The sequence below is a fragment of the Stenella coeruleoalba genome, assembly GCF_951394435.1.
Source record: "Stenella coeruleoalba genome assembly, chromosome: 3".
Lineage (NCBI taxonomy): Eukaryota > Metazoa > Chordata > Mammalia > Artiodactyla > Delphinidae > Stenella > Stenella coeruleoalba.
The window spans coordinates 90578308-90591307 of record NC_137148.1 but is presented as its reverse complement, the minus strand read 5'-3'; the positions used below and the strand labels follow the sequence as shown (position 1 = coordinate 90591307).

Here is a 13000-nt window from a genome sequence, read left to right as displayed (position 1 = left end):
AATCCACTGACAACCTCAAGTATAGAGAAGGGAATACTGAGGAAAAATCATTCCTATTAATCAGTACTATTTGTTACGCAAACAAATAAATGATACTGTGGTCTGTAACTTTCTAAATCAATTAGAATATGTGCACAACATAGTCATCAGTATTCTTGCTAACATTTTCTAAATCAAAAGCAATATATAAATCATACTGGCGGCGATAGTGTTAAAACTGTTATTCTGCGGATATTGTGTTTGTAATGTGGGATATTCTAATTCTATCACTCCCTGTATCCTTCAGAACCAAGATTCTCAACGTGGAAGAAAGAAAACCACATAGTCCTAAACCTGAATCATAAGTATTAACGTTAATTTATGTATATATAATGAAAAAGCCTAGAAACAATGGCAAATCCTGTCTCAACGAGCACCACTGGGCCCAAATTACAGTCCTGAAACACATTTACTACTAAAGAAAACCAGGACTTTTTGGAGAAATGGCTGATCCCCGGTCTAGGGTAGGGAAGGTATAAGGAGAGCCCAGAATATCTTAACAAAGTAGATAGCAAGGAAGCTATCAGAGACTAGTACGGTCATTTATAAAGGATTTAGGAGCCAACCTGAAGAGCATCCTACTGGCCAAAGTTGTGGGAATGAAGCTAACAACTGCACCAGTATTTCAGAACTAGAAGAGAAGGGGAACTAGGCTTTGGGAAGTGTCAATATTTAATGGACAAGTAGAGAATATTCCACTAGAGAAGAAAGAGACTAAGAGGCAAAGAGGAAAAAAAAAAACATAGAGGATGTTATATCATGGAAACTAATGGAAAAAAATGTTTCAAGGACAGAGTGATCATCAGCAACAAATATTCTAAGAATCAAATAAGATAAGAATTGAAACACATCCAATGGATTTAGCACTTTGACACCCTTAGCTGGGGCTGTGGTACGCTGGTATATGGCTCAACTAAAATATATGAATGTGATATGCAAACAAAATGTCACAGTGCTAGACATGTGATTTGTATGGCAAAACATCTCTGAGACAAGTATGATTCAATCGTGTGTGTGACACGTGTGTGTTGGGTGGGGGGAAGGGGAAGGAGTGAAAGATTTATAGAGAAAATTAGGCCAAATAAGCCAATCTGCTGAGAAAGCCTGATAAATAGCAACACAGTAATTCATAAAAAATAAAGACCAAACTCAAGTATGGATGTTTCAACTCTGCCAAAAGTGTGAAACATTTTGAGGATACATAGAGATACTAAACGTGCTTTTAAGTACATGAGAATAGTAAAATGGACCCAAAAATCTATTCCTGATATAACCTACAGGAAGAGATAGTTCATAAGTATAAAGGTAAAAAAACTTAGGTTTGAAGAATGGAATAACTCCAATTCAGGATAAATGTATAAAGGGGAAAGTTCCTTGTGAGTACACAATTTGTCTCCGTGCGTGTGTGTGTGTGTCCTGAATATATTTCTCTAGGAAGACTACCATCCAGCAAACCATTATTCCATCACCTCTGGACTGTCATATCCCAAAAGATTACTAATCGGTTGGTATTCCTACCTCCAGTTTGTCTTCACTCCAATCCATTCTGCTAAAAGATGTCTAATTTACACAGTTGTGCTAGTGGCACTCCGGCTAAGAAATCTCCAGTGGCTCCCACCACCTACCAAAGACATTTCAAAGCCTTCCAGCATAGAGGTCTATTCCAAAACTTCATGTTGATGCTGCTGCTCATCTGAAAAACTTGTCATTTGCTTTATATGTGCCATTTCCTCCATCTGTCGAAATCATAGTGATCATTAAAACCCAAGATGGGGCTTCCCTGGTGGCGCAGTGGTTGAGAATCTGCCTGCCAATGCAGGGGACACGGGTTCGAGCCCTGGTCTGGGAGGATCCCACATGCCACGGAGCAACTAGGCCTATGAGCCACAGCTACTGAGCCTGCGCATCTGGAGCCTGTGCTCTGCAACAAGAGAGGCCACGACAGTGAGAGGCCCGCGCACCGCGATGAAGAGTGGCCCCCGCTTGCCACAACTAGAGAAAGCCCTCGCACAGAAATGAAGACCCAACAGAGCAAAAATAAATAAATAAATAAACTCGTACTCCCAACATCTTCAAAAAAAAAAAATTGTATGTTATATTAAAAAAAAAAAACACCCAAGATCAAACATATCTATTAATGGAGCGTTTCCTGTTCATCTCCTCTCTGATTACTCCCTTTTCTGGATCCTTCTATTATTTGTTCTGCCTTTTTAATGGAATTTATAAGATATAGCTTTATTTCATGTTTATCAGAATACAAAGTTTCTCTCTCCCTACTAAATTTCATATTCCTTGAAGACAGGGTAAACATCTTACTCTCATGTGTGTATCTCAAAATAAGCAGTAAAAAGCTTGACTCTGTACCTGATGGATAAAGCCTTATTAAAGTGAATAAATAATATGTATATAATGAGAGAAGCTAAATTTTAAGAGGTTCCTTGGAAGTAGACATAGAGTGTACTTAGAGAACCAAAAGTATCTGACTACTCATGAATATTATCAATTCATCTTGATTCCCCAAAGTTAAATATAAACCCTAAAAGACAGCTTGATAACCAGATGCCCAGATAAAGATAACAGCCAGTCAGTAAGCCACCTGATGTATGGAACCATGCAATACTCATCTTTGATTCCCAATCAATGTTGCATTGGACCTGGCAGACAGTTGGACATCAATAAGTGATATTTATTTAGAAAACTGATTAATCAACTCACTCAACTATCTACTGAGCATATCAATGTTCTAGGGGTGTTCTTGGTGCTTTGGTTACAGCAGTATATAATTAGAGGCAAGATCCTTGCCTTCATGGGGCTTATATTCTCAAAGCACCTTGACAAGCAAAACAAAGAGATAAAAAAGAAAATTTTCAGGTAACTATATGTAACAGAAAGGACAGTGTGCCTGGGGATCGTGATCCAGTGGGAGAGTGGTAAGAGGTGAGAGGTTAGGTGGATGAGGTAGGCAGAGTCTAAAGTCTTTTGGGTTTTGAGGGTCACAGTTTGAAATTTATTTTTAGTACACTGGGAAGCAATGGGAGAGTTTTACAGATATTAGGAAGAACAATTTGGTTTAGTTTACATTTTTAAAGGCTTACTCTGTGCAAAAAATAGATATTAGAGAGGCAATAAAAACTGCTGTAAATCCAGCTGAGATGTGAGAGGCTGGCTTGGAATTGGGTTGAGACAGATAGAGAGGGCAATGGTGATGGGGTTTGGTGAAGCAGGCTAGTGCAGGAGCAATATGGCAGGAAAGAAATGGATCAGTGAACAAATGTGGCAATACAAACGAAGATAAAAGTGAAGGAATAAACCACAGTATTTCCTAAAGAGCTCAAGTTATTGATTGTCCCCAAACAGCCTTTACTGACCACTAGACTTGAGGCAGGAGATAGATGGGCCCCCGGGGCAAACAACTGGAATTTGCTCTCTGTGGACCGATACTCCAAGACAAAAAGAGCAAGACAATTGAGGGAGAAGGCCGGGCCCTGCCCAAGAAGATAAGAGACCACATATTTCTCATTCTCAAAGTCAAGAGACCTCCCCAACTACACATGAGCAGAAAAGCTCCTTGGAGGTCAAAAAGGGAGGGGGAGCCACCCCATAGTATTAAGTGATGCTAAATACACATAGACCTCTTCGGTAGAGTTCATCTTGGCTAAGAGATGCACATGCACACATGGGAGGATCCTGAGATAAACCAAATACGGACTGTGAACCAGGCAAATCAAAATGACTGGCCAAAGAAACCCAGAAGAAATGCCCTATATAAGTGATTTAAACAGCCACGAAGACGTGACTCTCTCTCTCTGAGCCCACCTGTGTGTCTGTCCACACGTACTGTACTCTTTTTTCCTCCTAATAAACACATTACTTGTTTCACTACTTTCCATCTTTGTGGGAATTCTTTTTCTGCAAAGCCGAAGAGCCAGGGCCTGGTCACTGACCACTGGTCTAGTGGCTAGGATTCGGTGCTCTCACTGCCGAGACCCGACCCCAATCTTTGGCCAGGAACCGAAACCCTGCTTCAAGCCACTGCGGGCCAAGGCCACCCGAGATCAAACTCAGTACCCTGACTGAACTCCTATCTTTCCTTTATCTTCCCCAATTCACGCAAACTTTATATAAAATGTCAGGTCACAATGATAATTATGATATATGTAATATAATTTAAAAATCAGTATTGCCTTGAGATCACTAACTGTATTTATGAAATTGATTTCACATAACAGGCATGGGAAACTAAGTCAAACACCGTTTCCACCAAGTGAAAAAGAAAAATCATCTGATGTAGTCAAGAATCACTCTTGAAAGTGTACCTTCTAGAAAGATGGTGATGGTGAACTATGATTTCTTTGTGTTGTCTTACTGACTGCTACCCTTTCTTTTTAACTTATATGCCTTCTGGTTTAGTATGATTCATTTATTCTAGGAACAACCCGGCTAGGGTGCTAAATTACTATTTTCTATGCTGCAAAAAAAACTTACCCTAATGGGTACTTCCACAGGAAAGAGAAGCAATAATACAAGTCAATCAAACCAGAAATATTTGCCTGTGTGATAAATGCATTCACCTTATAATAAATAGAGAGTCAGAAGGAAGAAAAGAGTGATAATTGCAAAGCATTTATTTTGAAGTGTTTTTTCATTTCTCCTCAAAAGGATATAATGTAAGAGGGAAATTATTCACAATTGTAGCATATTATTAGGCTAAATATATATAAATTGTATTAATAATGGTACCTGCCCTACTGCACAACCCATTTCACTGTTATTGATGGAATATGAAAAGCCACATGAAAGCAAGTTAAGTGGGTCATTATTTACCTTTTAGATTATGCTTATCCATATGACCAAGATGGACTTCAAATTGTCTGACTAAACTTTAGACAGGTTTCTTCCTGACTATGGTCTCCTGACCTCCCTTTCCTTAGAGAATTTACTTTAGAAAACTGTCATTTATAATTTTTTCCTCTGCCCCTTTGAGATATAAATCTTCTATAACCCAGGAATGTCTTTCTTTCTCCAGGACAGGGGAACTATCCCTCTGAAATGTAACCATCAAGAAAGATAGCATCCTTATCTTCCAGTCGCTGTGTGAAGGTAGGAGCCTAACTTCCGTAAGCACTGATTAGCAGATACAGATGGCCTAATCACATTGACTAATCTCCCCACTAGTGTCTTCCAGTACTTTTCCACTAGCTCAACTCAGCACTTAAAAACACTCCTGCCTTTTATTTCAGTGGAGTTGAATTCAAGCTCAACTAATACAATAATCTCTCTCCTATTACAATAATCTCTCTCCCCTATTGCAGTTGTCTTGTATAAAGTCTTCTTTGCTGGTTTAGCTGGTTGGGTGAAATTTTTCTTTAATACAACAAAGTTGCAGAAGGAAGACCTAAGTTGGGTCTTCACAGCCCATGAAGATACAGTGGTGGAGTGAGGAGCCCAGGAATCCATGGAAGGTGCTAATAAGTGGACACAAGAATGAACCTGCAGAACTAAGACGCCTAAACTGTTAAACTATCAAGGATAAGGGCCTCTCTTTAATGCCTTAGGCTATATACCTTGAAAAAGGGAGATACATTGTACAAGTTTTGACTCTGGACTATGGTTAAACATGTGGGGAAAAGAAACACTTTTAAGAAGGGCACCGTGCCAGTCACTCAGATTGGTACATATTCCAGCCCCAGAGAGCTTAAGCTGGTTCACAAGAGGAGAAGGTCTGTAATGAACGGTAAGTCATGGGATAAGGCCCTATTACTGAAGGGATAAGAGGTAAATTCTGCTTGTAATCAATGCATAAATTGGAAGAGAATGCAACACAAGGTGGGGGAGCATTCCCCCCCAACTTTTCACAGTAAATGTGGGAACCAAATAGAGTGACTCTCTCCCAATGTTAGAAGCACAAAAAAGACCTCACTATGGTGACATGAAAGGCAGTTGCCAAAGGTAGAAGATGAAATCTCAAGGATGATGAGGTGAGGAAGATGAAGACAATTATTATTGTGATTGTTTGTGACAAAGTTGTGAGTTTTAGAAGAATCAGGAAAAACTTCACCATGTATGACAATGGAACTGTATCACAGAGAATGTACAGGGGTTCATCATATGACAAGGTCTGACAAAAGGCATTCTGAGAAGAGTGACAATGCATTTAAGATGGAGGTGCCAAAAATTAAGCTGGCAGCCAATTTACATATCCAAAAATGCAGGGAGAGATCAGATTGCAAAATGTCTTAAGAACCATAATTGAGATGATCAGATTTTAATTAGAAAGATATTTCCGATTTTATAAGGAGGGTAAATGTTAAGGGGAAGAAATTAGGGATCAGGATACATGTTAGCGTACCACTGAAGTAATAGTCCAAGTGTGAAAGATTGAGGGCTTCAACAAAGCAGTGGCAGTAGAGATATAGAGAAGTTTCTGGACTTGAAGGATCTTCAGGGTTGGGAAGTTAGAGAGTGAACTGAGAGATAATAAGGAGTGAACAGAGCCAAGGAAGAGACTGAGATTAATCACATGGGAGCTTGGAAGTGTAAAAGCAGGAATATAGGGAGAGAAATGGGAATCTTTTGAGGGAGATAAAAAATTCAGATTGGAAAATCAGGCCTACAGTTCAGAAGAGAGTTGGGTGCTATAGATACATATTCAAGACAAGAATACTGAGTTATAACCAAAAATGTTGGCACATACAAGATCACTGAGCAAGAGCTGTAGAGGAAGACAAGAAGGTTGAGGGTGTAGCTTGGGGGAAGCCTACACTTCAGGAATAGACCAAGAAATAAACAACAATGAAGAAGGGAGAGAAGGGCCAGTGAGGTATGAAGGAGATTTTTTACCAGAAGACATGGTACAAGTGGAACCAAAGGAAAATGTTTCCAAAAGTTTTGATGATCAAAGCCATCAAATGCCAGAAAGAAGTCAATGAATATAAAGACAAAAATTCTGTTGAACTTGGCTAATAAAAGGAGACCTTAGTGTTTTAGTTTTAGGACAGAATCAAGATTGATCTAGATAGAGAATGGGAGACCAAGATGAGGAGAAAACAAGTGGACTGACTTCTCCTTCAAGAATGTTAGCCATAAAAGGAAAAAGAGATACACTTACTTTGTCCTTTAAAAATCTTTTCAGCTATTATTTATGATGATATCAAAAGAATTTTTTTTAAAACCTCTGCAATTATTAGTTTATTAGTAACATCCAGGACTCAGATGTTCAGTATTCCTCCTGAAATTACATAAAACAAATGCAAATGGAAAGAATCCAGGTCAAAATTATATAACAAAACAGCACTCCATCACAAAAGCATGTAAAATTACAAGAACATATTTTAAAACACTGGCACTTTAAGACAACGATAATCTCAAAAACCACAAAATTGCCAAATTGTTCCCTAAACTGTTAAGCAGATAAACATATGACCCTGATGAATGAGCTTGAGTTTTGTAAAGAAAAATCAAATTCAAATAAATCAGGTAATTCATACTGAAAGACAAAGTTTGTCTTCTTCCCTCATGTCTATTTCATTTATAAAGGGGCAAACCATAATATAGGAAAATATACCTGATTTAAAATGTGGTATACAATTTTAAAAGTTGGCCCAATTAATTAAAAATACCTTTAATGGAGGATCTCAAGTTTCCTAAACAATCCATATTTAGATAAATAGGAGAAGACATTCACAGCCAGCACTTTTTCTCCAGAGCCTTTTTGGGACTAATATTAACAACAACAAAAAAACGTAATATGGCAGTCTTGTATTTCAAGCTCACGCTTTTGGGGATACATTCTCAGTCTTAAACGTGGGAACTGCAAATATAACTGCCATTACATGGTAATGGGAGTTAAAGGATGTAGAGTCCTCATGTAAAGATTAGAACATACTTTTCTATTAGTCCTTCAAGGACAGACTTTCAAAATGTTTGATTCTAATAATCCCATGCTGTGAGTAGATTGGTTACTCTTCACTTTGTAAATGAACCTGGGCTATGTGAAATGTGATATCAACCGATAAAGATTTGAGTTTCAGTTACGGATGAAAACTGTCTCACTTAAACTTTTATTACCCTCATCATGAGTATGCAGGGTATGTACACAAAAGCTTTTTATCAGCTAACTATACGAAAGATAAACACTGTAATAATTCGTGTGATCCAAAATGGGCAAAAGCAAAAGACTAGCTTCCCCTTAAGAAGAAAATTTTCAGACCTATGAAAAGGACAACAATACTAATAAAACAATTGTATTTACTTAGAAGCATTCAGAATGTCAACAAAACAGCTGCAACTTCCTTCTTCTTTTTGCAATTACAGAGTAGTATTCAGTTAACAGAACAATTATTTCGTACAAGCTGCATCAGAGACAACTGAAGATGAAAAAACTACCACCCCCATATATAAATAATTTGTGCTGTGCACCAACAAGAACCTGCTTTAAATTTCCATGCCAATTTATAACCCCCATACTGTACCAGGCAAGGTTAGTGGCTATTGAAAATACCACCAGGACAGGGCTATCTAAAGACACATTTGGTAGTGTGTTAACTATACAAAAAAAGACACTGCACAGTTTAAAAACAAAATCTTACATAGCCTTACATTTCAATTTTTTTCTTTAAAAGGAGTGAGTTGTGTACAAGGGGGTTAAATGCTTTATAGACAAGAAAAAAAAACTGCGCTGAACCAACTTATTCATCATCATCTCCTTCTTCCTCTTCATTCTCTTCATCTTCCTCCTCATCACCACCCTCTTCATCTTCCTCATCTTCCTCCTCTTCTTTCTTTTTCTTGCTTTTTTCAGCCTTGACGACTCCCTTTTTTGCTGCATCAGGCTTCCCTTTAGCTCGGTATGCAGCAATATCCTTTTCGTACTTTTCCTTCAGTTTAGCAGCCTTCTTCTCATAAGGCTGCTTGTCACCTGCAGCAGTGTTATTCCACATCTCTCCCAGTTTCTTGGCAACATCACCAGTGGATAGGCCAGGATGTTCTCCTTTGACTTTTGGACGATACTCAGAACAAAACAAGAAAAAGGCCAAAGGAGGTCTCTTGGGTGCATTGGGATTCTTGAACTTCTTTTTTGTTTCCCCTTTAGGAGGGATATAAGTTTTCATTTCTCTTTCATAACGGGCGTTGTTCGCCTTTGCCATGTCTTCAAACTTTCCTTTCTCTTTAGCAGACATGGTCTTCCACCTCTCTGAGAACTTCTTAGAAAACTCTGAGAAGTTGACGGAAGCATCTGGGTGCTTCTTCTTGTGCTCCTCCCAGCAAGTTTGCACAAAGAATGCATATATGACATTTTGCCTCTCGGCTTCTTAGGATCTCCTTTGCCCATGCTTAATTATTTTTCCTCTGCGAGGCACAGAGTCGCTCAGTGCCCGTCCGGCTCTCACTTGCCCCGGCGCTGTCTCTATGGAGCTCAATGTACTGCAATGGCTGTGAGAGCGGGAGCCAGACCAAAAGAATTTATAGACAACGTACAAGGGTATATAGTTGTTATGTTCTTGCAAAATGGCTTATAAATTGAGTTACTTTCTCCTTAATTCATCTAAAGTTTTCAGGAGTACTTTGTCACTTTTGATCGATCTTAAATTGGCATTGCTTCCTAACACATCAGTTTTATATTTTTCTATTTCCAGATCTGTCAATTTGTTAATGATCTATAAAAACTCACTTTCACACCCTAAAGGAGTTCACTCTTACATGAATGTCACAGGAAATACTTTGATAACATGAAGCTCTCTTGAAATACTTTTTTTGTGTGTGTGTGGTACGCGGGCCTCTCACTGTTGTGGCCTCTCCCGTTGCGGAGCACAGGCTCCGGACGCGCAGGCTCAGCGGCCATGGCTCACAGGCCCAGCCGCTCTGCAGCATGTGGGATCTTCCCGGACCGGGGCACGAACCCGTGTCCCCTGCATCGGCAGGTGGACTCTCAACCACTGCGCCATCAGGGAAGCCCTGAAATACTTTTAATTAGTTTTATACTGTGGAAATTTTGTGAATCACATTTTCTTAATGGAAATCAGAACAATTAGGAGATTACACATATGGCTATGGTATTTAAAAAATTACAACATCTTCTAATCACTTGGAGCAATGCATGTGGGTCACTGTAATGACCTGGTGAAGAGAATTCAGGGCAGTATACCTTTACCTATCCTCCAGAGACCACAGATCCCTGTTACTTCCAATGGATTGTCAGAAACCTGCCCATTTCTCCTTCAGTATTCTTCCCATGGATACCATGAGTACAGTAAGAACATCCTATTGGGTATGTAGGTCAAAATCACTTTTTCTTTCTTTTCTATACTTCAAATCAAATTACACTAAGAGAATCCATTAGTTGCTGCAATTTTTCCCTGGACTGCACTCAGTTTTAAAAGAATAGTCAGTATCAAAATATATATGGCTATATATGGGGTATGTGTGTGTGTTTGTTCTAAAGATGAGAAAACTTACTTTAAAACGAATCGTTTTGTCTTTACACTATTAGCTTTAAAATTACTTAGTTCCTGCAATACTGCAGATTCCAATCCATTACCCACATATCCAAAAATACACTGGAGGAGGTTGGTATTTTAAGTGGTGTAAAACAGTGTTGTGGTAACTAGGAAATGAGCTTTTAATTAGAACACCATCAGAGACTCCAAATGATCATAAGATGATGATGCAATGAATCTATAAATGCAAAGCTTCTGAGACTACAAAGATAAATAATGGGGACTTTACAAATACAGCTTGGGGCTGTGGGGATGCAAACACACAATTCAGCTCTTGTTTTCATTCCCAAGACAGGCTGAGCTAAGGTGCTGTACAAATTGTTACTCTAAAAGCGGGCAATAGAGATCTTAGGGAACTTTAGATAATGGCTTTTTAAAGGCTCTGCTGCATTTACTCAAAACTCTGACCTAGCTGAAGTTGTTGGCAAAGATAAGCAGTTTGGTAAACTCTACCAAGAGATACACAGAAAATTAGAAAATCAGCTTACTCCACACAAGAATAAACTTGCTGGGCATGAGTCCAAGATTACCCATTCAGATTATAATAAAGACTGCTGCGAACATTTTCTCTTTGTAAGGAGAAATATAATTCCTTAGTACTTGGAAAGAAGTTTTCTTCCCACAGCTCACCAAGTGAGTAGATCCAATGCAGGTAATGAGGGCATGGGATGGGCAGACCAAAGTTATTTGTAAGACACAGGAACCAGGCCCCCTGGCCATCAAGAACAGCTCAGATAACATTCAACTATGCTATTAGACCATCAGTAAATTCAGTCAGAAATGTACTTCAGTCACACCAGGGAATTCCAGTAATCAGCCCCAATTTAGAAGATACAAAAAACTGCTCTATATTTTTTTTCAAAGTTCTAAGTAAAGGTTGGACAAAGGTCAGCTTTAGGAACATTGAGACTTCATTGGATTCTTTTGCAGTCACTGAGCTCACTGCAGTGCTATTGACACATGGTGCTTCAGGTTTCCCCCCAGCACCTGATGTGGGCCCCATCAAGGTCAACACAAGTAATTACGCAGGGTATGGAAATAAGCCCCCAAGAACCAGAACCCCAGAGAAAACCAGGGAATTGAGACCAGTACCTTCATTACTCATAATTAGCTTTATTTTTACCACCATCACCCAAAGAATTGTAGATGCCAATGTTGATGCAATGCTGAGGTATTAGCAGTGATAATCCCTTGCCCTGTAGATGCTGGAGATCATAGGTGATAAAGAGTAGATGGGATGAGCAGATGTATTTATGAGAAGGGATTTCTGAATCCTGAGAGAAACTGACCTCTTGGTCCCTCAGTTTCTCTCTTAAAATGTTAATTCTACATATCTTACATGAACATCATCTCTGCCACACTTTAAAATTTGTATTTTGATGTTAATATCAGTTCATGTCATCACAGAGTGAGAAGGAGTTAAATGAGGCCGACAGGTCTATTCCCTGTGTTTTATCAAGGGTGTCAACCCTGCTCACAATCTAGAAAAGGATTCTGAGCAGACCTGGGATCATCTTACAGCCCACACTGCAATGGTCACATTGCAGCAATCTGCCTCCTGGAGGGTCTGCCCACAATGACCTCCTTTTGGGTCTCACATCCTCCCCACCCTAATCCCCATTTTCCGTCAGCTTCTCTTTTTGTGTCAAACTCATAAAATGAGTTAATAGGATGCAGCAACATATCTAGTTATATCCCAGGAGGCAGAACTAAAGCACTTGCCCTCAACTTCCAAAACAGACCTTTGACTATGTTTGAGAACGAAATTGGAGTCCCTTCCATCTCTATATGCAGCAATAATCTACGGGAAGATCATTTATTCTGGGCTTCTATTTTTCATCAGCCAGATTCAATGTTCTGATCTTAAACTGACAGTTTTACCAGAGTTCTATATCTGAGCACCGTATGACTTCTGAAATGCTTTCTAGGTGAAAAGAAAATATTTATATATAACATAACAAGCAATTCATTACTTAAATAACTGAAATTTATTTGGAAATTATTCAAATAATGAATTGACCTGTCATTATGTAGCTTAATGGAGTTGATGATGACAAAAGCCTTGTCTGAGATGAAGAAATATCAGTGTGCATATAGGAATATAAAATTAGAAAATTAAAGTGGCCATTTCTGGCACACTTATTTTTTAAAAATAAAAAAAATGTATAAAATCTCAATAGCTTCTTAATAGCTAAAGCTTTTTTTTTTTTTTTTTTTTTGCGGTACGCAGGCCTCTCACTGCTGTGGCCTCTCCCGTTGCGAAGCACAGGCTCCGGACGCACAGGCTCAGCAGCCATGGCTCACAGGCCCAGCCACCCCGCGGAATGTGGGATCTTCCCGGACCGGGGCACGAAGCCGTGTCCCCTGCATCGGCAGGCGGACCCTCAACTGCGCCACCAGGGAAGCTCAACTGCGCCACCAGGGAAGCCCAATAGCTAAATCTTTTCAATCGTCCATAAAATTAA

General features: G+C 39.2%; 1 protein-coding gene and 1 pseudogene across 5 annotated transcripts in view; both read right to left on the bottom strand.

Annotated features, from left to right (window-relative positions):
* CAMK4 (calcium/calmodulin dependent protein kinase IV) overlaps window positions 1-13000 on the bottom strand; it is a 306840-nt gene that overhangs the window by 186415 nt on the left and 107425 nt on the right. The window lies entirely within an intron of this gene.
* LOC307183821 (high mobility group protein B1-like) lies at window positions 8727-9370 on the bottom strand (annotated as a pseudogene). The gene has a single exon. The product of its transcript is annotated as a high mobility group protein B1-like (transcript).